At 40.0% G+C, this 26,831-nt stretch overlaps 1 pseudogene; it reads left to right on the top strand.

Annotated features, from left to right (window-relative positions):
• Positions 1 to 26,831, top strand: part of LOC121519183 — a 74,100-nt pseudogene that overhangs the window by 25,632 nt on the left and 21,637 nt on the right.

The raw sequence follows: 26,831 nt of genomic DNA, 5'->3' as shown, positions 1-26,831 counted from the left end.
GGTCTCATCATCAATTCCAATAAACTATATTTATATTTGTGGTTGAAAGGTGAAGAAATGTGGAAAAGTTCAAGGGGTATGAATATTTTAGCAAGCCACTGTAGGTCACATGTTATGACATTGCTAAAATTGGCAGGTCACATGAAGAGAGGAGAGGAGGATCAGGAGAGCCACATTCATTAAGCCACATCCATTTCCTGAGAGGGGCGGAGTCAGACAGCTCGTTAACATTTAAAGCCACAGACACAGAAAAAGCTCGTTCTGAGCAGGGCTGAAACAGAGGAGTTTTAGACATGCAAAAATCCAATACTGGAGTGTTTTGTCAGCAACAAACTTCACAGGCATGTTCTGGGGACCTCAGAGACCAAAACAAACTTGTCTTAAAAGTGTTTAATATGTGACCTTTTAATTTACTCATATAGTAATGTATATATGTGTATGTAGATAGCACCTCATAATTCATGTAGAGAATTTTAACTTGAGAATTTTCTTCCATCTTTGTAGTTGTTTTCTTTACTTTTTAAAGTTTTCCCAACTCTCCTTTCTCCATGGTGTAATTACCCTCCCTTCATCCTCTGACTCCATCTCCCACAGGTTCATTAATGCCCGTCGGCGTATCCTTCAGCCCATGCTGGATGCCAGTAATCCAGACCCGGCTCCTAAAGCCAAGAAGATGAAGTCTCAGCACCGTCCGACTCAGCGCTTCTGGCCCGACTCCATCGTAGCTGGAGTCCTGCAGACGCACCGATCTCAATCAGGAAACAACTCTGACAGTACGGCACGCTCCTACACTTACAGAGCTGTGATTCTCTCCTAGCAGACTCTGATTGTTGTTGTTATTTGAGGTGGGGAGACACTGAAGCCTGGAAACTTTGAAACGTCTATGAATATTGAAGCTCCAAACATCGCTGTGGTTTATAGAGTTTCAATTGAGTTTGAAAGCTTAGTCAGTTTAACAGCTTAAGTCTGCAATCAAGTGAAAAATAAAGAGTGAAGAATATAACTGATAAATATGGAAATGCACTCTGAAGAGATTAAACTTTTCTCCTGATTCCTTTTATTTAAAAGATCTGATTTTTTAAAATCACGGTGCTGCAATTAAACATGACATTAATTTCAGCTCTGCAGAGCTGCACATTAATGCTGCTGGTTAATAAACACACTGAAGTGTACTGAAATGGAATATTTTATAGCCTTGTAGAGCTAGACCAAGTGTGTCAAACTCAATCACAGCAGGGGCTGGATTCTGCATTTAGGTCTAATGTGACGACCTAACAGGATCAAGATTTAACCATAAACCATCAGCCTCATTTTAAAAAGGTAATACATTATAGGGAAAAACTTAGCACTGATGATAAATGATTCTGAGATTAAAAAACGTCTAAATGGAAAGTTTAAAGGCTCAAAATCTGAGATAACAATTCAAAAAAAGTTTTTTAAAGGGAAAATATATGATCATGCTTTAAGTTCAAAATATGAGTTGAAAATTTAAATTGTGAATCTAAAAGATGAAAATATGAGATAGAAAAGTCAAAATGTGAGATATAATTGGAGGTATTGAGCTAAAAAGGTCAAATATGACTTGTATACTAAAATTGTGAACTTAAAAGATTTAAACATAAAATAAAAAGTCAAAATTATGGATTGAAAAGATCAAAGTATGACATAAAATTCAAAATCATAAGTTAAAATTATAATTGTGAGATGCAAAATTGAAAATATGAAATAAAACACAAATTATTTTCTTTTTCTACAACCCTGAATTACTTTTATTATTTACTTTTTCCATTTTTTATGACTCCAGTATATTTTAAATCTTCAAGGTTGAGTTTACATTTTTATACTGGAGGAAATCTGCAGACTTCATTCCAGCAGGCCACTAATAATAAAAAATATTAAATGATCCTGTTGGCCGGGTGTGACTGTATCATGAGCTAGATTTGGCCCCCCGGCCTTAAGTTTGACACCCCTGAACTAGCCATTAAACACAAAAGCCTGTTAACTGTTTAGCTGTTAAAAGCATGCAGTGTTGGTACTGAAACATTTATTTTTCTTATAGGAAACCCAAACTAAGCACAGTTCTAGCAGTGAGTTGTTGTAGTGCTCCAGTCCTGCTGATGAGAGGCTGTTATACATTTTACAGCCACCAGATGTCGCTCTATCTGCTGAGTTCAAAAAGCTGCAAGCTTTATATGACTTCATCTATCACTGCTGTTGATGTTTTTTCATTTTCCTGAGTTATTAGAACTAAAAACTGTCAGAATGAAGCTGGATTCGACTTTTAAAAGATTAAAGTGGAGTCTCTCTCTCATTTGAAGATTCAGATTAAAATTAAGTGGGTGTATTTTTTCATTAAAAGACGGAAAATCTTCATTACTTCATACGTCTTGCAGTAGAGAGCATAATAATCAAATGATGCTTTTACTGGGACTGCTCTATAAGGGTTTGATTTTCCCCAGGATCCTGGTATAACATTATCGTCTGGACTTAGAGGAGACGTTTCTGTGAACTTTGGTCATCCAACCGCTTTTTTTTTTCCAGTTTGGTTTCTTGTAAATATATGATTTTATAATATCAGAATGTTGTTTTTTTTCCTCAAAAATTATCAGACTCTGGGGGCGCCCAGATAGCCTAGCGGTCTAAGGTGCTACCCACGTATGCAGGCGGCCTGGGTTCAAGTCCGGCCTGTGGCCCCCAACCGCATGTCACCCCCCACTCTCCCTCCTGTTTCTGACTCTATCCACCGTTCTCCACTATGGAATAAAGGCATGAAAAAGCCCAAAAATGAATCTCCTTTCATCTTTCAAAAACATACAGTATATGCACATCTAATTTTGACGTTGGAGCAGACAGGGCCAAAAGCCCCCCGGGAGGTCTTTGGCACCCCTTCCCAGTGGTGCCTGGACCCCAGGATGGGAACCACTGATCTAGATCTCTCAAAAGAGCAATCAAATCACAATCCTTACTAACCTTTATAAGCAGATCACATCAGTGGGGGGATGTCTTTAAATGGGGCAGTCTTTACAACCTATCCAGTCCAGATGAAGGGCTGCCTCTGTTTGTAGTCTTAGCTATTGAATATCAGACCTTTTTCAGTCCAGACTGAAGTGTGTCATCTCAAAGCATTAAGGAATACCAAGTGGTACCTGAATGGCAAAATTAGATAGCAATCCCTGTGACAGCATTGTCAAAGAGAAATGAAAGACGATGGAGACTGTAGAGCTGAGTGGTACCATGTTCAGAGGCCAAGGGTTTGACTCTCTCTCATCCCTGTTTCCAAACTACCGTCCTTTCAAATAAATAGATCTTCTCACACATTATCGATGTCAAAACCACAGAAAATGAGTAAAAAGTGCTAGAAGTCAAAGAAAAAAGCCTTATCACTGTTATAATTCCACTTCTTGTGTCCGTGTCTCCCCTCAGACCCTCTGAGTATGGACTCCCTCCACTCGCTGTCATCGGACTCGGCCACGCTGGCCATGCAGCAAGCCATGCTGGGAGCCGACGACTCCATGGACGGCACCGAGGAGGAGGAGGAAGAGGAAGAGGAGGAGGAGGAAGAGGAGGAAGGCATGGAGGAGGAAGAAGAGGAGGAGGACGGGGAAGAGGACAACAGCAGGGAGAGACAAATGTCCGGCGTGGGAGGAGGGGGGAGGAGAGAGCTGAGCATGGAGCACAGAGAGGAGCTGGAGTAAGAAAAGACGGCATGAACTCGACCTCAGTGGAGCCCTGAACACAGCCTCATTAAAACTGAGGCTGGGAGACTCAGTAGAGCTTTAAACGGGCGTTTTTCTCCATCAGACTCTTCTGTAGAGACCACATGGAGATGAATCAGACCGCCATGATCACGGTTATAAAGGACAATTATTAGTTAATGATCAATATGTGTGTTTCATTATAAAATAGTACGTTTCCATGCAGTGGGCTCCTGGAATATTTGGATGGTAGCACATTTTTTACTCTTCTGCTCTCTGCATTTTTGAAAGAGATGGCACAGGACTAAACGAATACAGCTGGATTTAAGTTCAGGAAGTTTCCACCCAATTTAGAAGCAAATGAAAGACGCAGATAGTGTTCGGAGAGCTTTTACATTTAAAAGGATCAAAATCTGCAAAATGACAGTGAAAAGAAAGGAGAGGTTTCTCAAGCACCAATGATGTTTAAACGGTGAGATTCAGCAGCTCGGTCAGTGTATAAACGCTTCAAAATATGAGGATGTAGATTCAACTCCATTCAGTCGTCTTGCTAGTTGACTTCACGTACAGGTAAAGAAAGGCGATGAACACACCAATACCTAAAATTGATTTAGAGAGACAGTTATGAGCCATGGTCGAGTCAGAAGTTAACAGAACTTAACCAGAAAACAAGTCGCTGAGGAAAAACAGCACTGACTTTTAAATTTGAACTGAAAAACCTGGGTGTTTTTTTTTTCTGCTTTGGGGTTTTTTGCGTGCAGCCTGTTGTGCTTCTGCAACACTCAAACATGGAATAAAATCATGTGCTTCAGCATGGATATTGTGCTGTTGTAGAGGCTTTGTGGCCTGTCCACAATATCACATAGTATACCTTAAAGTCTTGCTGAAGCACATCAGGAGAGAAGCAACATCATCCTTACCACTAAGGATAGTTTTTAATACTTTACTGCACCAACAATAATCTCTTCATTAGCCGCTTTTCCTTACAGGCTTGTAATTGTTTCAACTAAACCACGCCCACAGCTACCGCCTCTTTCTCCTAAAATGATGCTGATTGGTCTAGTTATTCTCTGACCAGGAACAGACTGACAGAACATGGAATCTGGAATATTCATCTGCCTGAATATTTGGGACATTTCCAGAAGCTGCTGCAGTCAAATTTTCCACATTCAAAGGGCTTTAGGCTAGAAAAAAAAAAAAAAAAGATTGCTATTGGAAGCTTACTCACTTGATTCCTTGTTTATTAGCGTCTCTGGGTGTGGCATTTCTAAATCATGTTCATCTTAATCAGGGGTGTCAAACTCAAGGCCCAGGGCAAAATCCAGCCCCCAAGATGTTCTCATATTTCTGTTCTAACTGGCCCATCAGTATGAGGTCTGCAGATTTCCTCAAGTATAAAAATGTGAACTTATCCTTGATGATTTAAGATATCCTTGTTAAGTCATAAAATCTGTAAAAGTAAGGAGTAAAAATAATTAGTTAAAAAGTCAGGAATGTGGGAAAAGAAATAAATTTAAGACTCAAACTTAGGATTTTGACTTTTTAATTTCGTACGTTGAGCATTTTAACTCATAATTTTGACTTCTTAGCGCGCTTTCACATTAGGCCCAGTTGTTTCAAACGTGTCGCGATTCCTCCTGGCTTGCTTTCACACTAGCAACATCGATCCGTGCCCGGGCCCACTTGCGGCTGTACTCAGTCTGAGACAGCAGGTGGCGGTATGCACGTAGCTGTTTCACGAACCTGCCAAGGAGGAGAAAGAAGAAGAAGCTACTATGGCATCCACTCAGGTCATGACCTGAGAGAAGATTGTTTTTTGTTTTAACCTGGCAAAAAGTCCATCCTGCAGCCATGAAGGATTTAAAATCACTTTTTAAGATGGCAGGAACTCTGTTTCCATATCTGCACATCTACGTGCAGCTCAGAGGATTAAATGGGCTCGTGCTGCACAGATACAGTGGTTTTTGAGGTGACAGGAGACTTCTGTCACCTTTGCCCCTCCTCTCATTGACTCCAACTTGTGTTCATCTGTAAGTCACAAAAAAACGTTTATTGACTGGATTCTGATGATTTCCGCTTCATTTAGAAAAAAAGTAAACAAATTGCTGCGCCGTGGAAAGACGTTTAGTTTTAACAATGACGTCACAAAGCTGATACGGCGCTCCATCCTGTATCCGGGCGCAGTTGCATTCACATCTTGTCTGAACCGCGCCAGAGTTCACTTGAATCGCGCATGCAAGTGCAAGTGCACTCCGGACCGGGCCCCTAGTGTGAAAGCCGCCTTATATAATATTTTGAGCTTTTAGATTAATAATTTTACATTTTAAATCATATTTTGACCTTTCTAACTAACTATTTTGTATTTTATCTGATATTTTCAACTCCTTATTTTGACTTTTTAATCCCATAGTTTGGCCTTTTAGACTCATAATTCAAAAATGTAATCATATTTTGACTTTTAATTTTATGATTATAAATTTTACTTCATATTTTGATCTTTTTAACTCATAATTTTGACTTTCTTTCTTATATATTTTAAAGTTTCTAGTATATTAAAAAAAAAAACATTATTTTTCAACTTCCTGTTTTGAGCTTTTTTGATATAATAAATAAATAATAATAATAATAAATGTACTTTTCCCAGATTGTGAGGCAACTTATCTTTTTAACTTTTTAAATTTCAAAATCATTTATCACCAGTTTTTTGGTTTATATTTTAGCACCGGTGAAACAAGGTGGACAGTTTATGGTTGAAAAGGTGACCCTGTTAGGCCGTCAGGTTAGACCTGAATCCAGAATCCGGCCCCTGCTGTGACTGAGTTTGACACCCCTGATCTAAATGATATTTATTAGTGCTAACTTGACAGTAGATCTTTTAGGTACATGCAACCTAAGAGTCACATTATAAAGTGCAGGGCTGCTGACCGAGCTGTTATCATCGACTAGTTTGGGAAAAAAAAAAGTTTTAGAATCAGATTATTTGAATGTAATCAGTTTAAATATTTGGCACAATGAAACGGTTTACAAAAAGGGCTGCAGGTTTTATAACTGTTACTTTCATATGACTCCTTGAATTCACAGTTAATGTCTCATTTTGCTTCCTGAAAAACGTTCTAGATGGAGCAGAGAGAAGGTGTTCTAATATCTGCAGAGGTGATGGACTACGATGTGATGCTGAGACGTTATTCTGGCCTTTAAATGACTCCAGGTCCTCAGGTTGAACACTCTCCTTCAGCATGACTCTTCAGAGTGAGAGAAACGCTCCAGTAAACCTTTATGAGCATGACTTTTCAAACTGATCTTAGTTTATTTCTTTAATCCCATGAGCAAAAAAGCCCTGTAGTAACCCAGTGAATACTGCACATGTAGGATGTACATGGATTTACGTTTGCATTCTGGTGTTGAAGGTTTGCATATTTATTCTCTTTCGTTTGTGTGGTCTCAAAGTACAAGACAATGACAGCTGCTTCTGCTTTTCTTTCAAGCGTGCAAACCTTTCAACAAGGCTTTTGTATTTTGTGACCATGGGTGAGTTTGTCATGAAATACGAGCACAGCGAGAACCGAGACACGCATCAAACTGTCTCACCCACGTCTCGACGTGAAGAGAAAACACTTTGGGATCCAGACACAAAAGAGGAAATGTCATTTACCGACAAACTGTTTGAAAGATGTCGAGGAAAACGGCCGAGAGGAATGGAAAAACTGAACATGTCTTTGAATTTAATGTGAAGGATTTTGAAGAAACTGTGAAACAATTTGCGCTCTGTTTTGTACTAAAAAGCAGAAATGGAGTGGTTTGTTTCTCATGTGAAGATGTCTAGAAAAGAAAAACCATGTTACATTGAATGTTCTGATTGTTCATCGTGACGTTTGTTGCTCATTAATAATTTTTTTCTTGATTTTTTTTAAATGGATCTTCCAGAGAAAGTGGCAAACATAGAAAATATTTCTATTTCATTTGTACACTTTGTTGTCATAATCTATTGTGTTTCAATAGAACAATTTTAATAATTAAACATGTAAAGGTACAGACTCTGGAGGACGCCTCATGTTTGGACAAATACATCTGCTGTGGACAAATTTACATCTGAAAACACTTTAAAACCTCTGGATCAGTCACACAGCAGCGTTGCTGTCACACACTATAACCTTTACTCCAAAAAAGTTGAGACACTGTGGAAAATTTAGATAAAAAAAACAGAAGTCTGCCTAATGTCATAAAACCATATTTTATTCACTGTAGAAAAAGAGCACCATACCAGATGTTGAAGCTGAGACATTTTATCATTTCATGATAAAAAATAACATCTCAAAAAAGTAGGGACAGGGGCCATGTTTACTATTGTGTAGCATCCCCTCTTCTTTTAGCAACAGCCTGGAAAGTGAGGATTCGGTTGCTGGAGTTTTGGGAGAGGAATGTTGTCTCATTCTTGTCTGATGTAGGATTTTAGCTTCTCAACAGTCCTGGGTCTTCTTCACCAGACTTTTTGCTTTTATGATGCTCCAAATAATTTCTGTCCAGACTGCAGGCAGACCAGTTCAGAAATCGGACTCTTCTACTGTGAAGCCATACTGTAGGATTGGATAGATGAGAGCACATGTTGCTCTAAACATTTATCTACTTTTCAGCATTGATAGTTCCTTTCCAGATGTGTAAGCTGCCCACGCCACAGACACTAATGTAACCCCATACCATCAGAGATGCAGGCTTTAAAACGGTGCCAGGATAAAGCAGGATGATCCCTTTCCTCTTTTGTCTGCAGGACATCGTATTCACTGGATTCCAAAGAGAATTATAAGTTTTTAATCATCTGACCACAGAACAGTTTTCCACTCTGCTTCAGTCCATTCTGAATGAGCTTTTAAGATGGCGGGATTTCTGGATCCTGTTCACATATGGCTTCTTCTTTGCATGATCCAACTGTGCTGACAGAATGATTTCTGGAAATGTTCCTGAGCTCATGTAGTGATTTCATTACAGAGTTCAGTTCATGTCTGATTTGGATGCAGTGACCACTGAGAGCCCCAACACCACCTTGAGGAACATTTTTCTGAAGTTGTTCCTGCATTTTTTTGGAACCACTTACTTTTCCAGTCTGTTGTAGCCTTTTCTTCCCTACTTTTTAGAGATGTGTTGCTGCCATCAAATTCAAAGTGAGCTAAAATGTTTCATAACTTTGTAAATACTACCCACAATTTAAATTGGGGTTGCAAATGCAAACATACAGTTGAAACCAGAAGTTTACATACACCTTTTTTTTTCTCACCGTCTAACATTAAATCAGATTAAACTTTTCCTGCTTTTGGTCAATTAGGATTACCAAAATTATTTCTATTTGCTAAATGCCAGAATAATGAGAGAGATCATTTTTTAGACATTTTTTAAAATTATTTTCTTGAGAGTCAGAAGTTTACATACACTAAGATTACTATGCCTTTAAACAATTTGGGAAAGCCCAGATGATGATGTCATGTCTTTGGAAGCCTCTGATAGGTTTATTGACAACATTTGAGTTAATTAGAGGCACACCTGTGGATGTATTTTAAGGCACACCTGAAACACACTGCTTCTTTGTGTAACATCATGGGAAAATTTAAAAGAAATCAGCCAAGATATCAGGAAGAGAATTGTGGAGTTGCACAAGTCTGGTTCATCCTTGGGTGCAATTTCCAGATGCCTGAAGGTGCCACGTTCATCTGTTCAAACAATTATACGCAAGTATAAAGACCATGGGAATGTCCAGCCATCATACCGCTCAGGAAGGAGACGGGTTCTGTGTCCCAGAGATGAACATGCTTTGGTCTGAAAAGTGCATCTCAACCCAAGAACAAAAGCAAAAGACCTTGTGAAGATGCTGGCTGAAGCTGGTAAGAGTGTGTCATTATCAACAGTCAAACGAGTCCTGTACCGACATGGGCTGAAAGGCCACTCTCCCAGGAAGAAGCCATTACTCCAAAAGAAACATAAAAAAGCCAGATTACAGTTTGCAAATGCACACAGGGACAAAGACCTTAATTTTTGGAGACATGTTCTGTGGTCTGACAAAACTAAAATTGAACTTTTAGGCCATAATGACCATCGTTACATTTGGAAAAAAAAGGGGGAAGCTTGCAAGCCTGAGAACACCATCCCAACTGTGAAACATGGGGGTGGCAGCATCATGTTGTGGGGTTGTTTTGCTGCAGGAGGGACTGATGCACTTCACAAAATAGATGGCATCATGAGGAAAGAACATTATGTGGAAATACTGAAGCAACATCTCAAGACATCAGCCAGGAAGTTAAAGCTTGGGCGCAAATGGGTTTTCCAAATGGACAATGACCCTAAGCATACTGCCAAACTGGTTACAAAGTGGCTTAAGGATAACAAAGTCAGTGTTTTGGGGTGGCCATCACAAAACCCTGATCTCAATCTCACTGAAAATTTATGGGCAAAGCTGAAAAGGCATGTGCGAGCAAGACGGCCTACAAACTTGGCTCAGTTACACCAGTTCTGCCAGGAGGAATGGGCCAAAATTCCTGCAAACTATTGTGAGAAGCTTGTGGAAGCATATCCAAAACATTTGCCCCAAGTCATACAGTTTAAAGGCAATGCTACCAAATACTACTGAAATGTATGTAAACTTCTGACTCTCAAGAAAATAATAAAAAAATGTCTAAAAAATTATCTCTCTCATTATTCTGGCATTTAGCAAATAGAAATAATTTTGGTAATCCTAATTGACCAAAAGCAGGAAAAGTTTAATCTGGTTTAATGTTAGACGGTGAGAAAAAAAAAAGTTTATGTGCCTTTTTATATAGTGTATGTAAACTTCTGGTTTCAACTGTACATCTGTGCACAGATCCACCCACACAAATCAGATAAGATTTATTCCACATCTAAGAAGGTGAATTGCAAACAGGTGATATTGTCATGATGCTATGATTAGCACTCCTGGAAAGGCATTCGCAGTCAATGGTTGTTCAAGGTTCTCCACTTTGTGAAAGACCATGTGGGAAAATGGTCCAACACTTAAGGAACAACATTTCTCAATGTGCAACTGCAAGGACTTTAGTAATTTTAGCATCCACAGTCCAGAATATCAACAAAAGACTAAGTCAATCTGGAGTTTTCTGCATGCAAGGGGCAAGGTTGAAAAACAGCATTGAATGCCTTTGACTTTCGACCCTCTGTCATGCTTGCTTTCATCATTCTATGATGGATATTAGAACATGGGCCTGGAAACACTTCAGAAGACCATTTTCAGTTAGTACTCTTCTGCAAATGCAAAGTAAGACTCTCCTGTGAAAAGTTATATATCAACCTACCACCAGAGGCCCCACCCACTTATCAGACTTATCAGTCTGACATCTTTAGAATTTTTTTCTTTTTTTTTTTTTTTTTAATAATAGCCTTCGAATCCCCCAAGGCTAAAGAGGAAAAAGACCATCAAGATTGTTACTAATGCAAAGTTAAAAAAAACGCCAGCATCTGTGATGGGGTTGGGTGTGTTAGTGCCCATGACTTGGGTAACCTGCACATCTGTGAAGGTACCATCAGGGACGTAGCTAGAGATTTTACACAGGGCCCCCCTTAACCAGCTAGCCAAGCAACACATGATGCAGAATTTTTTACATCTGTGCATTTTAATGTATTTTTTATCCATAATTTCACCATTTATGAGCAATATTTTTTACTCTGGTTAAACTGAATTTACTTTCATTACTTTGCAGCACTGGGCAACACCGTTTGGACATAAGGGAGGAGCAGAGGCCCCCCCCCCCCCCGCCCCGCCCCGCCAGTATTTTATTTTAGTCTATTTCATTGTTTCCCAACCATTTTTCCTTAGAGCCCCCCCTACATGTACTGAAGAAAAGCAGAGCCCCCCAGGACCCAAAAGAGAAGAAAAGTGACATACTGCTGCCAAAAGTCAACATAGATCTGAACTGTTTCACTGATAAAACCCTAAAAAATGCCTATGCATGCTATTCTTATCAAAAGACCTTTGTATAAACTACTTAATAACTGCTTAACCATGGTTTAGTCAATGCCAAAATCTAATTTCAGCATCCTCAGAGCAGAGAAAGCCTAGGATCTTTGGCGCCCCCCTGTACGGGGTCCGGTACCCCAGATTGGGAACTAATGGTCTGTTTGATACAAATCAGTCTGTGGACTGATTCATTGCAGGCTTCTCAAAGGCCCCTCCCCACTGTGTGCCCAGGTAATCAGTGCCCTTTTTTCCCCCTTTGCTACAACCATGGTACCATTAACACTGGGAGGTGCATACAGACTTTGGAGCAAATAAAAAATATGCTTCCATCAGGAAAACTTCTGCGTCAAGGGCAGCCCTGCTCATTTCAGCAAGACGATGCCACGTTACAACAGCATGGCTTCACGACGAAAGATGGCAAAGACAAGCAGGACTGCCTGTCTCCCAGTGAAAATGCATGGCACAATATGAAACCAAAAATAGGACAGCTGAAGCCCCGAACTGTGGAGTAACTAAAGATGTACACGAAGCAAGAATGTGGAAGAATTCCTTTCTGCTGTCGTATCTTCAGTCCACGGATACCAAGAGAGTGTTGTTTAAAGAAACAGTGATACAACACTGCTGGAAATATGCTCCTGTACCAACTTTTTTGGAAAATGTTGCAGACATTAAATCTAGCACGTGTATGTCAACAAAACACAACAGAATAAATCAGTTTAAACATTTATATGTTGTTTTAAGTACAGCAACTCTTAAAAGGATTTGCAAATCACTCTACTTTGTTTTTACAACATCCTAACTTTTCTGAACATCAGGGTGACAAGCCACACAAATAATCGTTTTTCCATTTCCTATTGTGGCTTCTGTTTTATTCAGAGGGTTTCCCATGCAAAGAGGTGCTACATTTCCAGTAGCCAGTTGTCAATTTGATTCATGAGACTATTTATAGAGGAAACACTCTGAACAAGAGGAATAAAAACCACAAGACAATTAGCACGAGTGTCGTTTCCTGATACACACTTCACAGCCTGGATTACAACAGAGACTTGTGACTGTGACACTTGTAAAGCTTCTCTGTCTCACTGTATTTCCAGATTACACAGTTAGTAAATATTGGTTTACTTCCCTCATTTTCCCGTCACATGCTGAGTCTCCCTCCTACTGGTTATTTCTGAAGCCTGTGATTTCGCTGGAACAACGCCCACCCGAGCGCTCTCCCACCTTTAACCGCCCGCTGCCATGATAGAGCCCAGCAGAGCGCCAACCACGGGGTTGGACCTCTGAAAGTGTAGCTGCTGCCTCAGAGAGCCTGGTAACCGCTGCTGTGGGTGTGTTACATCCTATTGTTTTTACATGACTCCTTCACTGGGGTGTAATTGCATCCTTGTATTGTTTCTGCCCTCTTAAACTTCTAGATCTAATTGCATCATCTCTGTGTAATGAAAGTACTTTCATCCTCCTCCAGCTGCTTATTTTGTAGGAGAGATCGCCCCTGCATGGACTCAACGTGTACTCAAGGTAGGAGATGGGATGCAGGGATTGGGCACATGGTCAAAGGTGACAGAATGAACACCTTTAGTCAAGAAGAAGTGTCGATCCTCAAGAGAAAAAGCTGATGAATTCTGCCACATCTTACAAATTCATTCAACTGAGGGTGAATTGCTCATTTCAAGCCAAATTCCCCCAGCAAGTCCAGAAAACCACACTGTTCCAAGGTGAAAAATAGCTGGAAAGTAATTATAAAGTGCTGGGTTAAGAGGATGAGCCAGGTTATTTGTCGGCTAGTTCAGTTTGTAGAAATGTCAAGAGACCATTTCTAATTTTTACCCTTATCCCTTGTTTTTTCTTCAAGTTCCTTACACATCATCATGACCCCAAAAATCTATGTACTCTCACTCTGCTGCCTTTCAGGTGTGCATTACTTTACCCCCAGTTTCCATATACAGTGTGCGCTCTGAATGCCGAGCGAATTGTACTGCGGAGCACATCGCTCCCTCTTTAGTCTATCAGAGCATTTCCATAGTGGGCACTGTAGACCGGCAGCAGCTCGTGCCTGGAGCGGCATCTCGCTTCGCTTCATTTCAGATACGCTGCAGGTCTATTTCAGCCCCGGCCGCTGCCAAACCTCGTAAATCACTGTTGTTCAGAAAGCACCAACCATGGAAGTCACAAGCATAGAACATCCAATTCTTTCAAAATAAAACACAATGCATGGATGCCCTGATCATAAATCATCACTATATCAACATTATGTCTCATCCTGCAGCGAGAGCAAAGGGTCACCGAGTGGGTCACAGAGCTACTATGGCACCATTGACGAGGAAAAGTTCACTTTTGGGGATATTTAGCCAAAGAATTTGACATAAAACCACAGATCCTTTAAGCAAACATTAACCTTTTAACTTCCTAATGTACTCACTCAATGGAGGAAGCAATAATATCATGGACTTATACTGGAAAGGATGATAGATTAACCCCAAAAAGGTAAAGTAGTCCACTGTTGACATGCGATTCCTGCGTGAATTCGCAGTCCTCCCGTGATCTCTTCCTGCTGATCAGGGCTTGCGTGCCGCGGCGCAGCGCTCTAGACTCGCTTCCAGTGGGCGAGGTTGCGCTCCTTTTGGTCGGAGCAAACCCGTGGCGCTGTGGTGCGCGGCGGGCACGCTGTATATGGAAATTTGGGGTTAGGCTGAGAGACAACCAGCCAGAGATTATTGGTACCACTTTGTCATCAGGGCTTACCTACAAACTTCACAAATATGGGAGAGGAGTCCTCCATATTTTTTATGAATTATCTCATAAAAACAAGATGTTACAGAGCTGGCAGGCATCAGAACATCCCCTCTCTCTGGACTAAGTCTACAGTGGGTCAGAGGGGCAGAGCAGTCAGTGACCCTGTGAGATTAAAGATGTAAGTCAATGTAAATATCCTGAGTTATTCCATACAACAGCTGAAAGCTCAGTTTTCTTATTTCTGCTGTTACTTCAGCTGCAGAGTCACAGACGCATCGGTAATAATATTCTACAGCGGGTCAAACATCAGACAAGATGATTTACACAGATTTAATTCTTACATCATGTCTATGTCAGAGATGGTTTATTTTATTTTACGTGTTCTAAAACCTCATCGGTTCATCGGTCTACCATAGGACGATGTCCAGGCAGACAGCATAGCCCACTCAATCATTTACATTGGAGCAGTGGGTTTTTTCAGGCCCCAGTGTCACAAATTCATTTAAAATGAAGGATATTGTACTGAGAGAGGTCAGCTGCAGTCAACAGGCAGCAGCTCGATACAGATGAATTTACAGAATCAGGAGGTTGGAGGTTGACCCAACTTTTAAAAGAACACAGGTGTGAAAGACAACATTTTTCACATAATGCTGTATTTGGGCTTTTAACTGTGCACAACTCGCACACTCAACATACTCCACCTGTGCTAAGTCCCGGCCAACAGTGAGCGACCTCGCCAAGTGGAGTGACCCCAGAGCCTCAGTGACTACGGCCCTGAGCAGCTGGAGACGAGAGGGCACGAGATCACGGGAGAACTATGGGTTCACACAGGAAGAGTATGTAGACAACAGATTATTTTGCCTGTCGGGAGTTTATTTGACATTCATTTCAACATTAATTCATGTTTTTAATGCTTTTACCATGGTTGAGTACATAGGAAGTCAAAAGGGTTGAGTTTTCTTTAAAAGACTTGTGGTTTTATGTAAAATTTAATAGTTTTCCACTTTAGAAAATAACTTAGCTTCATGATTGGCTCTAGCTCTGTGACTGTGCCTCAGGATGAGCAGTGATGTTGATACAGTGATGATTAACCGTTAGGGGTCATTGTGTTGCACATTGAAGAAAACCAGATGCTTTGCACATTTTGGTTGTTTGGATGCTCTTGGGCAGCATGTGGCGCTGAAACAGACCAGGTGCAGATCTCCAGCAAAGTACTGCTTCTGGGATTCACCGAATACTGATCAGAGTGCACACAGCAGAACTTTAAAGACTAAATAGAAATGGAGCAGTTTAGACATGGATTTCAGCATAGGTGGAGTACATAGAAATAAGGGTCAGCAGGAGCGAGTAGAGATATAAAAACAAAAACACAAACAGTACTCTCTCATGCAACAGGGAGCTGGATTTATGATACATGTTATACATAAAGTATGAAGATAAAAGTATTTGGAAAGTGTGTCAAGATTTTTTTAGTTTCTGATGTTTAAGTTATTAATCAATGACACTTTTTAACACCTTTTCATCACTGTTTCCGCCCATTTTGCCACATTTGTTTCCACATTACCTACTGAGTCTGAAAATGGCGATTTAGACATAGTTTGTTATTATGGCTGTAAAATAGTCAGGAAATGCCCTAAGTCTGAGAGCTTTGGTCCCTTTTCCCAGGAGTACTTGAACTTGACTTTTCAGCATCTGGTTAATGATTATTGCACATTGTATGGAATTGTCAGCAGTTTAAAAGAAGAAGAACACAATAATGGATTTGTTTTTCATGGCTTTTATGAGAAGAAATGTTGTTATTGCTCATGAAGTTTTGATTTGAGATTTGAAATGTGAACCTATACATGTTTAGAACAATCAGCAGTCATTTTTTGAGTCTAAGATTTTGAGTGTGCAAAACACAGTGCAAAAGCTAACTATATACATAGGTGAAAATTAGTGCGAATACAGGTTGAAAAATGCATTCTCAACATTCTCAAGTAACATATTGTTATTGCACATGACAGACACGCACAAATGCCACATTTTAACGCTATTTTTTGAAAACAAAACACCACTCTGGCTCGCTCTCCTTTTACTCTTTTCCTTCAGTCCCTTAGTCACTCTCCTTCTGCCAAAGCTGCCATTTTCGCAGTGCTGTTCAACATTACTGTAATATATATACCACACATCATATATTGCCGGAAAGCACATATTCTCAGCTCTCTGTCAGCATTAGAATTTTTTAGATTGAGCAAACCTTTGAGGAGTTACAGTGTTGAGAATCCGTGTAGCGGTCTCGCGATACTTCTGGTGTTTTGCTGTGGTGTTTTGCTATGAATGCCAACGCCTTATGGTTGTGAGTACTGTAATGAATCAAATATGTGAGTATGCCCACAATTCTCAGTTTTCCAACGCTGTTGGAATTTTTCTGATCAGACAAACTTTGACAGAGTTACGGTAATAATACTCCTGACATATAAAACAACGCCGGCGCTAGCTCAGCAGGTAAAGGGTTAAACCCATTGTTGCCACTTTTAGACAATTTTTGAAATTTCTAACCCTTTTCACTTTTCAAGCTTGGCCCTTTTTGCACTTTTAACCAATTTGGCCACTTTTTAACCACATTTCAACATTTTTACTGCCCATTGTTGCCAATTTTAGCATTTTTTTGGCCACTTTTATTCTTCCTTCAAACACATTTGCCCTTTTCAACCTATTGTACCACTCTTATCCATTCCAACCAATTTTTTTTTTACCACTTTTGAAAACGTTTTTTTTTTTTTTTGCCTTTTTTTTCTCTCCTGCTAGTATTTAATGATTTTTTTTCCCGCATAACCCTTTAAAACACTCTAAAAATTCTGTGTTACATAATCAACACAATTCCTGGATTGCAAGGGTTGGGTTGTATTTCTGTGTTAATTTTCAGAAATGAACCCATTTTCTGGTTGAAAGGGTAATTCCAATTTCTGGTTGCTTAAGTTAATTATATTTCTGGGTTAACACCCCATTGCTCAAAATTTTCCAAAAACCATGGGTGAGACTGTCAGCGCATCTGTTGGCACCGGCAGGCAGTGCTTCCATCACTACTGCCACATGTGGCGAAGTCAGCGCTTTGCCCCGTTGTGTCTCCACCCCACCAGGGAGGAAGTGCTGGGCTGAACTGGATCACTGTCTGGGTCTAGGAATGGACTCTTCAGTATTGGGGGATAGGGCTAATGGTGGAAGCCTGTGTTTTCTGGGTGCTTTTCTAGTTTTGTTTTGTGGTGAGCAGTGATGAGGAATGGCTCCCAGTCAAGTTGAATGACTTTAGCAAGCTCTACCACAGGAAGCAGGGCAGATATTATTTACTCTAAACCACAAATACAGTCACATACAGACAGGGTGCTCTGCAGCATTGGCCCCCTCACTCATGGTGTCACACTTCAAAAAACACCTCTCACTAAAAACATGAACTAATAAACTAAACATGCATAATTTGTATAATGTTCATGTTCATTGCAAAGTTGTAATTCTGCATGTTTAGTTTATTAGTTCATGTTTGTAGTGAGCAGTGTTTTTTTGACATGTGACACCATGAGTGAGGGGGTCAATGTTGCAGACCACCCTGTCTGTACAGGACCGTATCCATGGTTCTGAATAAATGAGAGCAGCTCATGCTTTCCATGTAAAAACTTGTCAAACTCATTCAGCTTGTCTGGGAGCCATTCCTCATCACAGCTCACCACAAAATAAAACTCAGAAAATGCAGATTTCCCCCCTATCTCCCAACCCAATAACCCAGAACTCTAGTTAATATACCCTGGGTTGACTATTCAACCCATTATTCTGGGTTAAATGTATAGCACAGTTTTCCTGGTTAAATTCAAACCAGGAAAGTGCTGGTCACTTTCTACCCTTAGGTTGGGTTAAAAACAACACACAATGGGTCGTTTTTAACACAGGAGTTTTTAGTGTAAACCTACGGGATCGCCTGTGCTCTCATTTGCAAATCTACTTTTAACCACGGGTAGAATTGTAACCAAATGAGATAGAGCAGAATACTTTTTGCATTATAAAACCAGAGGAGCAGTGTTAATTTTCTCGACTAAAAATGTTCATCGACAGCCTTTTTTTCCATGACAAAAACTAGACTAAGACTAACAAAAATAGATCTGTGATGGCTAAAACTGACAAAAACTAAGTTTATTTTTTGTCAAAATGACTAAAACTAGACTAAAATGTAATGTAGTTTCTGTCCGACATTCAAAATACATGATATTTCTGTGAGTAAATCTGTCACAAACACAATGCATCCATAGCTATTCTGCCTCTCAGCTGTAGATTTGGTACCTGGTTTAGGCAAGAAAATAAATGCTTGACCAAAACTTGACCAAAACTAAAAAGCATACAAATGACTAAAACAAAAATGCATTTCATTTAAGGGCTAAAACTAAGACTAAGATTAAAAATAGCTGCCAAAATTAACACTGCAGAGGAGAAACACATCACACATTCAACGTGTCCTAGAGTACTGTTTCCTTCTAGAAATATCCTTCTTTTTGTAGAAATGTAGTAAAAAGCACATGCATCTAAAACAATATAATATAATCCAGGCTTTAAAAGTGTTGTTTTCTTGCAGGTCACAAGTCACACTTATTTTTGTTTCAACATGGTCTCCTGCAAACACATGTATGCTCAAAAGTATCTGCACACTTAGAGATTTGATTGCACTACTGTATAAGATTCTGTTTGCAAATTGGGCACAATTTCATTTTATTTTCATTTTTGACACAGTTTATAAAGATGGGTGTATTTCAAAAATGAAGTTATGACCATACTTGAAATAATTTTGTTGTGCTTTGAAAGTATCTTGTGCAACTTTTTTACATCACAATTTTTAAGGGATACAGCAATGGCATCTTTGTATTTAGGAAAATATGTATGTTGTTTTTTTTTTTCCATTTTTGAGCAATTTCATTTGTTATTATAGACTCATGACATACATGTCATTAAAATTTGGGCTCTAAGGGTTGTATGGATGTATAGCCAATTCAAATACTCCAAACAATGGCACTACAGCATGTGAAAATGTAAAAATATGCTCTGGCAGACTTGTTCTGTGTAGGTCATGAAGGGCTAAAGCTGTTTATTCTCTGAAATCCTGACATTTATGCACATCATGGCTAAGCTATGAAGTCTGCCATTACTGTCCATATGGTTTAGTTCAGTGTGTCCATGCACATTGTTAACATTACAACAACTGTAACTGGTTTAAGGAAATGTTTACATTTTGAAACAGGCACTATTGTACTGCAGCATAAATAAATAAAGCTCATTTTTTGCTGCTTTTATGAGTGGTTATTATTCAGGTTAAATTTGAAATATGGTTTTCACAGATTCACTCTTCAACAGATCGTGGTTTTCCTGACCCTCATGGCCCCCCATTGGGCTGGGCCCCAGAGAGCTTTTCCCTTTATCCCTCCTTATGGACAGCCCTGTCCTTAGTTAACAACTATTAAATGCTACACAACAACAAAAAAAGGAGACTTTCTGTTTTCAGTTTCTGTTTTCAGAGGAGATTTAACCACAGTGTTCTGGATTTTAGTTCTTTGTTTGTGGGACAGATCCGTCATCCCAGACAACCAGACTAAACAGAACTTAGAGCAACACTTCAGGACCCAGGAGTGACACTGGAGGGAGAAGTTCCTCCTGAACATTAAATGTTGATAGCATGCTTCTTGATTTAAAAGCACTAATAACAACATTGTCAATTATGCTACAGACCCCTTAAATTCCTAAACAACATAAAGTTTTATCTCTAACATGTTTTTTAGAGTGAGACACAGGGTTAGCAGGTATGTAGCTGCCTCTAGGTGGTGCTGCTCCTTTGCCTCTCCCTCTTTGTGCTGCAGGTGCCTATTGTGGTCGGACAGAACCGCCTGGCATGTGTCAGCTGGTGATTGGGCAGGAGATGATGGACTGGATGGGACTTGATTGGAGATGCTTTAAAGTGGAACGGCCAAAACACCCATGAATGCCACCTTCCTTCACGCCTAGCACAACAACAGTATTAAGAGGGTGTTGATTAATGACAGCTTAAACAGATAAAGCTGCTATCAAACTCTGAAAATATTTCAGCTCTGTGTAAATACTCTCAATCCTCAAAACAGACCAGGCTGTTGTAGGTGAGGGGAGCCTTTTCCTTTTGAACAGTCCCTTTTCTCCTGTTTTTATGAAGTCATATAATGATGGTGTTATACTGTCTTTGTTTAATTTGTGGTAAAGTGGACAATACAAGACAAACAGACGGATTTTGTTCACCTTGGCCAAGATCTGAGGTGTATAATATCCCATCTGATTAAACACAAATATAAATGCATTTACAGGACTACAGTCTAAGGTCAAATAAATACAGTGCATCCAGAAAATCTTCACACACCCTTTTTTGAAATTTTCAAACTTATCAAAACTGAAAAATCCCTTTGTATTAATTGCTCAGACCCTTTTCTCAGTAAAAAGTCAAAATGATCAGTTTAAAGGCTCAAAATCTGAGATAAAAAATCAAACGCATCAGCTCAAAAGGTCCAAACATGGCATTTAAAGTCAAAATAATGACTACAAAAGGCAAATACATGAAATAGAAAGTTGAAATCATAATTCTTAATGGTCAAAATTAAATATTCAAAATCATTTGTTTAAAATGTCATTTTAGAAAAGATTTCAATTTCTGTGTTTTAAATGTCAAAATTATACTTAAAATTTAAAATTATGGATCTAAATTATGAGATAAAAGTCAGTAAGGACCTAAAAATGTCAAAATGTGAGAAATATTCCAAATAATGAATTGAAAAGGTCAAACTACTACTTAAAATTTTAAAATTGAGGAAAATTAAGGTTAAAAAAAAAAAAAGATAAAAAGTCAAAATTGTGAATTGAAAAGGTACATATGAACATATGAAATAAAAAGGTAAAAATCATAACTCTGTGTCATAACTGTGAGATGCAAAATTAAGAATATGAAATGAAAACATAAATGTATTTTTCCACATTCCTGACTTTTTATCTAATTATTTTATAATTTTTTTTTATTTTTCTAATTTTTTTTACTTATAAAATTTTTTTTAAATCATCAGGGTCAAGTTTACATTTCTAAACTGAAGGAAATCTGCAGACCTCAGACCAGAGGGCCAACCGTAATAAAGAGATGATGTGATCCAGTGGGCCGGGTATAACTGTATCACAGGCCAGATTTGGCCCCCGGGCCTTGAGTTTGACACCCCTGATTTAGTTGAAGCACCTTTGGCGGCAATTACAGCATTGAGTCTTTTTGAAAATGACCCAACAAGCTCTGCACACCTTTACAGGGGGATTTTCTGCCATTCTTCTTTACAAATCCTCTCAAGCTCAGTCCAGTTGGTGGAAAGCTATTTTCAGGTCTCTCCAGAAGTCAGGGCTCTGGCTGGGTCGCTCTAGCACATTCACAGAGTCGCCCTAGGCCACTCCTCTGCTGTCTTGTGGTCTTGGGGTCATTGTGAACCCTCGGCCCAGTCTGTGGTCCTGAAAGCTGTGGAACAGGTTTTCAACCCTGGCCAGTCTCCCTGGCACGACTCCTGAAAAACATCCCCACAGCATGATGCTGCCACCACCATGCTTCACTGTTGGGATGGGCCTAGGCCAAACAGTTCAATCTTGGTTTCATCAGACCAGAGGATCTTGTTTCTAACAGTCTGAGAGTCCTTCTGGTATTTTGCAAGCCCCACACAGACTTCCATATGCTTTGCACCGAGGAGAGGCTTCTGTTTATAGCTAGTCTGCCATAAAATCCAGATCAGTAGAGGGCTGCAGTGATGGTTGACCCTCTGGAACTTTGTCCCATCTCCACACAGGAACCCTGGAGCTCAGTCAGAGTGACCCTCAGGTTCTTGGTCACCTTTCACACTAAAGCTCTTAAGAGTCCTGGTTGTGCCAGACTTCTGCCATCAACTTCTGAGAGGAGTGTGCCTTTCCAAATCATGTCAACTAAATCTACACAGGTGGAATCCAATCAATGTAGAAACATCTCAGCAAAGATCCAGAGATAAGATGCTCAAGTGGTAAATTTCAAGTGTTTTTGTAAAGGGTCTGAATCAGCATGGGGTACTGAGTAGATTAATGAGCATAAAAAGTATTTCTTAAATTGTAGAAACAGGCTGCATCATGGGAAAATTGAAAACAGTCTGTTATTCTCTGTGTGAGTCCTTTCTTTCTGAACCGATTCAGAAAAACAAAACAACGCCATCATAAGAGCTCCTGTATGTGAGATCCACTCAATCAAACCCAGTTTCTCTCTCTGTTAGCTTTTCAAACACTCAGAGCTGCAGAGGTCAGGAACACCACCTCTGTGTGTCAGCGAGCTGCAGCTCTGAGGCTCTGCAGTAAAAATAGTCCCACAATGACAGAGGCTGAAAAAACCACGGGCCATGGTTCAGCTGTTTGAAGTGGGCCAGAGCCACCCTGACTCTCAGCGTGGACTCAGAAATGCAGCAGTCAGTACCATCTGGGCGCCGCCGTGCTCCCAGATGTCCCCTCTGTAATTAGAGCTGGGCCCGGCCCGGCTCGGCCTGGTTCAGCCCAGATCCAACCTCTCATTTACGCAGACCCTCCCTGAATACTTAAACAGCTCTCCAGCACCGAGCGGGCCTTTAGGGGAACTCTCTGCAAACATCCAATCTAATCATTTCAGCAGAGAGATCGGGGAGACTTCAGGTAAGATGGTTTTAACTTTCATCATTTTTTAAATTACCAAACGGGAATATCAGTGATTTCACTCTTAATTGGATTCCTCTGAACAGGAAAACCATCCTCTTCTCTGAGAGTTGTCTGTAGGATTACTTTTAAAGGTCTTTCTGTTTTCTTATATTATAAATTATCAGATATATTTAATTCTTTATTGTTTACTCTTGTAAAAGTAGTAACAACTCATGTTTACAAGTCAGCTTGAACCTCAGAGGTGGTAAACTTTGGTTTCTGAGAGGACCACGTCTGTTTTATTCTCACTGCCAGAGGGCCACGTAGTTTCTTAACAAATTGTAGGATGCACTTAATTTAATAATCATAATCATTTATCATTGAATATAAAGAGCAAATATAAGGCTTTCATCACAATCTGTTATACCATTAATGTTTTTAAACATAATTCAATCAGCTAAACAAATAATTGAGACCAATTTAAGCTGTGTTCAATGCACTGAATAGCACACTTACTGGTTATTATGGTCTATTCATGGGTTCCCAACCTGGGGTCCGGGACCCCCCAGGAAGGGCGCCAAAGATCTTGGGGGGGGGGGGGGGGCTTTGTCTGCTCTGAGGCTGCCAAAATTAGATTTACAAATATTGACTCAAACCATGATAAAGCAGTAATTAAGTTGTTTATAGAAATATTTTGGATGAGAAAAGCATGCATAGGTATTTTAAGGGTTAAATCAATGAAACAATTCAAGTCTGTGTTGATTTTTGGTGACAGTGTGTCACTGTTTCGTCTCGCTTGTGTCCTGGGGGGACTCCGCCTTTCTTCGGTACATGTAGGGGCGCTCCAATGAAAAATGCTGGAAAACACTGGTCTATTTCATTTGCATGTTTACCTTTATCAAAACAAATGCATTTCATCATTGACTAAAGATTTTGCAGCAATATTTATGGCCAAATATATCTCTTATTTTGGCTCATAACATTTATAAACTAGAAAAGCACTCAGAGAGTGCAGACCTCCACCATTAGCCCTATCTCCCAATAGTGAAGAATCCTTTAAAAGCATTCCTGGATCCAGATGGTGATCCGGATCACTCACAAAATCTAATTCGCTGATTACGCCCTCCCCGGTGGGGTGGAGACACGGTGAAGCAAAGCATTGCTTCGCTATGTGTGGAAGTCATGGCAGAGGGTGAATATTCCTCTATTCCCCCCAGCATTGTGAGTATTCTCGCTACAATTTGCTGTCCTTCTCTCTGTTACGCTCCGACTCGTCTCCTCGACCAGGCGTGCGCCTTTTAAACTCTATAAACTCCAAAACTTTGAATAAGTTACTGAAGTCCGCCATCTTCTGGTGTAAAGTGGTAACAGTGCAGACCTCCGCCATTAGCCCTATCTCCCAATAGTAAAGAATACTTTAAAAAATTCTTGGATCTAGATGGTGATCGAGATCACTCCCAAAATCTAGTCAGTTTTTCCTTATGCCATTTCTGACATTTCCTGAAAATTTCATGAAAATCTGTCCATGGCTTTTTGAGTTATGTTGCTAACAAACGAACAAACAAACAAACCCACCCAATCGCATAACCTCCTTGGCGGGGGTAATAATGGAAGATTATTACAGATTTTTTTGTTCTATTTTCATGGCAGATCCACTCATGTTTTCTTTATGTTTCTTGATATATGAAAAGTGACCTGCAGGTCACATTGAGTCAGCAGGAGGGCCACCATGTGGACCCCAGACTGCCAGTCGGCCTTTACTGTCTTAAATGGATTGTGGTGACTGGAAGAGTAATCTCACATCAAGATAGCATACTTTCTTTCTACGTTGAAACTTTTAGACTGACTGGGGACAGCCCTATGGGTCTGTATGTGACCGAATGACTGAGTGACTGAGTGAGTGATGATACTTTCAGAACCATTCAGGGAAACACTATGGGCCGGGTTAAGTTTTACTCAGAGCAGCTTTTAAATGGTGAAAAGCTGTTAAAAGTGGCTTGAATGGGATAAAAGTGGAAATATGGGTCAAGAAAGGCAAAAACGTGAGGGAGAATGGTGAAAAGCTGTTAAAAAGTGGCAAAAGAAGTGGAAAAATGTCGGAAAAACTTGGAAAAAATGAGCAGAAAAGTGGTATAAAGAGTGGTGCAAGTAAGTAATTATAACATCAGAACCCAGTAACAGTGTGACACACTTCTCAGCTCCAAAATGAAGTCACTGTTAGCCAGGACACTAGCACCAATGCTACTGATACAAGACACAGGCACTGATATATCAACAAATCATCATCTGTAGGAGGGCCTGATCAGCATTAAGTATTAACTTTATCCAAATAGAAATCATATCTAGTCCAAATGAGCCACACTGAGGGACTGAGCTAATTGTAAAAGGTGTTCTCTGAAATTCAAGCTCCTTAAGCCTTCCTTTTTATCCCTTTCATGTTGTTTTTTAATGAGACCAATTCCCCCAGCTATAATGAAGCGCATTTCTGATTTTACCCTGCAAACATACTGTTTGAATAATGATTGCATTTCTGATAGAGGAGATCAGTGAAACTGAAGGTTTTTTCTTTAAAGGTCTCAGACACAGAGGAGAATGACGGAGCAGATAAGATAACCAGAAAGCTACCAGGGTCATGACTCTGATTTGTTCTCACAGCGATCTGACTTTATCTCTCTCTCCTCCTGCTTGAATGTGTCAAAAATCACCTTTTTCTTATCTCTGCGTAGGTGGTCAAAATGTCCATCGCCCAGGCAGCAGCCAAGGCCTTGCTATCTGATTCCCTGCTGCAAGACGGCTCGGTAATAAACCAGATTCAGCACCTGGAGCTGGAGCTTCCTCTGGACAAGGTCATCAAGTTTGTGTCTGTGGGGCTGCCGCTGATGCTGGTGTGCATGGCCTTCGCTCGAGAGATCTCCCTGGGTGAGCCAAAACTCCATCTTTACCCTTTTTTACGGGATATGTGAGGTTATTTATTTGATATTCCATTCAGTTCGACCTTAATTACACCCTTTATTCATGAGTGCTTATTCTCCATTCTGTCCTCGTGGTTCAGCTTCTGTGCAGCGTCCTCTGTGAAGTATGCTCTGTTTGTCCTTGAATTGTTTATTATTTACCTGCTAAAGTGCATTTAGTTGAGCTTGTGATAAGGAGGAATACCATACATACTAATATGAAGATACTTATTATTCCTTTGCTCTTTAATCCAAAGGTAACACAAGGGTCCACACAAAAATACTCTTTCATGTTCTGACGAAGTGACCCATTTCTGAGCCGAGTTAAAAGTCCTGAACCGTGACAAGTGAGCGTATCAGAGCTTTACTCCAGCAGCCTCTTATCTCTGCTCTCAGATGCATCCTACTTAAGGCAGCTATATATTAAGAGTGATAACAAGCAGAGCTGTAATCACACAGCACTTTTCTGAGGAAAATGAGGCTGCTGTGAGAGAAGTGGGAGAGAATCCTTAAACAACATCTCATCATAAAGGGAGATGTAAACAGATGAATTCATTTGGAGACTCTGCTGAGCTGATGGGAGAGAAGTGACGATGATATAACAACACAAAATTACTGAGAACAAAATCACCTCTTACTCGAGCTTTATTGACTGCTCTGCTGCTTCATTTGTGTTTTATACTGTCCGATGTTTTCTCTGGGGATTTCTGAAGAGAGACAGAGCTGTAGCTGCTGCTCTGAACTGTCACTCCCCTTTTAAAATGACTGACATCAGTGGCGACAAACTAAACC

Source organism: Cheilinus undulatus, linkage group 12 (genome assembly GCF_018320785.1).
Source record: "Cheilinus undulatus linkage group 12, ASM1832078v1, whole genome shotgun sequence".
In the NCBI taxonomy this organism is placed as follows: domain Eukaryota; kingdom Metazoa; phylum Chordata; class Actinopteri; order Labriformes; family Labridae; genus Cheilinus; species Cheilinus undulatus.
The sequence above is the reverse complement of the archived record's forward strand: the minus strand, read 5'-3'. Positions and strand labels throughout refer to the sequence as shown.